At 47.6% G+C, this 1507-nt stretch overlaps 1 non-coding gene across 1 annotated transcript; it reads right to left on the bottom strand.

Annotated features, from left to right (window-relative positions):
• Positions 1–274: 274 nt before the first annotated feature.
• Positions 275–345, bottom strand: TRNAG-CCC. Its single transcript has one exon. It is a non-coding gene; the product is annotated as a tRNA-Gly (tRNA).
• Between the last annotated feature and the right edge of the window lie 1162 nt (positions 346–1507).

Below are 1507 nucleotides of genomic sequence, written 5' to 3'. Positions count from 1 at the left end.
ACGTGCTGCTCTCCACTCGTGCCCGATGATAATGTTGCCAAGATGACCAAGGACTGGGGTCTTTGTGGACAGAAAGGTCCGAGACCCCTCTCCACAGCTCCCCTCATTTGCAGGTGGGTTCCTCCCCACACACCTCCTCTTTCCCAGGGCCCCGTTTTCCCTCTCTGCCTGTGTCTGCCAGACTCTGACAGCTTCTATCACACTGTGACCTACCTAAGGGACAGACGGTTATGGTAAGTAAATGTAAAAGCCATAGGGCGCAAACACGGGGAACTGCATTGGCCGGGAATCGAACCCGGGTCTCCTGCGTGGGAAGCAAGAATTCTACCACTGAACTACCAATGCCAGCTGGATGGAACCTTGTGGTCTTTCCTTGGAAACAGGTAAGCTATCGACATGGGAAAAGGAGTCAAGATTTTCCCCGAGTCGTCTTTGGAAGATATAACTAACAAAAAGACACCCAGAGCAAAGGCTCATTTGGAGATTTGTATCAGGCAATACCACAAAGCTATGGCTTTGCATTAAAACTTCATAAAGCCTTATTCTGAAGTGGGCTCTGTACAACTGGATAACAATCCTCTGTAGGAAAACATCGGAAATGCACCCAGTTTCTTGTCTCTAGTCCTGTATCCGGTGGGCACCTGTGGAAAGTTCCTGCCTCGCTTCTTGATAACTTATCTTTGCCGTCTCGTGGCTTGGTGCCTCCCAAACCCTTTCCTCCCATTATTCAGATGAACATCAGCACTTTCCCCAAAAAGGCCTTCAGGACCCAGGGACGTCGGGTTGGAAAGCTGGACTCTTGGGACTGTGCCTGGGAAAATCCAGGAGACCTGCTTGATAATTGAACTTCTCTCCTCATAGACCCCTCCAATTCCTGAAAAACACCAGGGATCAGATCTTGTTTTTACCGTCTTATGCCTTACAGAGACCAAAACAAGAGCGAAGAAATGGGCATTTCACTCCAGGATTTCTTTCCTTCATCTCCCCCTCGCGGCTCACACAAGGAGGCCATTTCAGGGAAAAACAGCTGTGTTCTATTCCGATGGATTCTAGGTAGATGCTGGGATAGTCCTCTAACTAATGTAAAGTGTTCTTTTGCTGTTTGCCTTTGTCTGATATCCATGTTTTCACTCTCTCTTTTTACAATAAGCCTGGTACAGATTTCCACCGCTCTTTTTGTTGGGTGTTTGTTTTCTTTGCATTTTAAATGTTTTGTTTACAATTTTTAAGTTCGGGGTACATATGCAGGATGTGCAGGTGTGTAACAAAAGTAAACGTGTGCCCTGGCAATTTGCTGCACAGATCATCCCATCGCCCAGGTACTAAGCCCAGCATCCATTAGCTGCTCTTCCTGATGCTCTCCCTCCTCCCAGCCCCCACACTCTGCAGGCCCAGTGTGTTGTCCCCACCCCTCAACTCCATGTATCCATGTGTTCTCATCATTCAGCTCACACTTATAAGTGAGAACACGCGGTATTTGGTTTTCTGTTTCTTCATTAGGTTGCTA

The sequence above is a fragment of the Cebus imitator genome, unplaced genomic scaffold (genome assembly GCF_001604975.1).
Source record: "Cebus imitator isolate Cc_AM_T3 unplaced genomic scaffold, Cebus_imitator-1.0 Scaffold831, whole genome shotgun sequence".
NCBI lineage: Eukaryota > Metazoa > Chordata > Mammalia > Primates > Cebidae > Cebus > Cebus imitator.
Note: the sequence above shows the minus strand (reverse complement) of the source record. Positions and strands in the feature narration are given on the sequence as shown.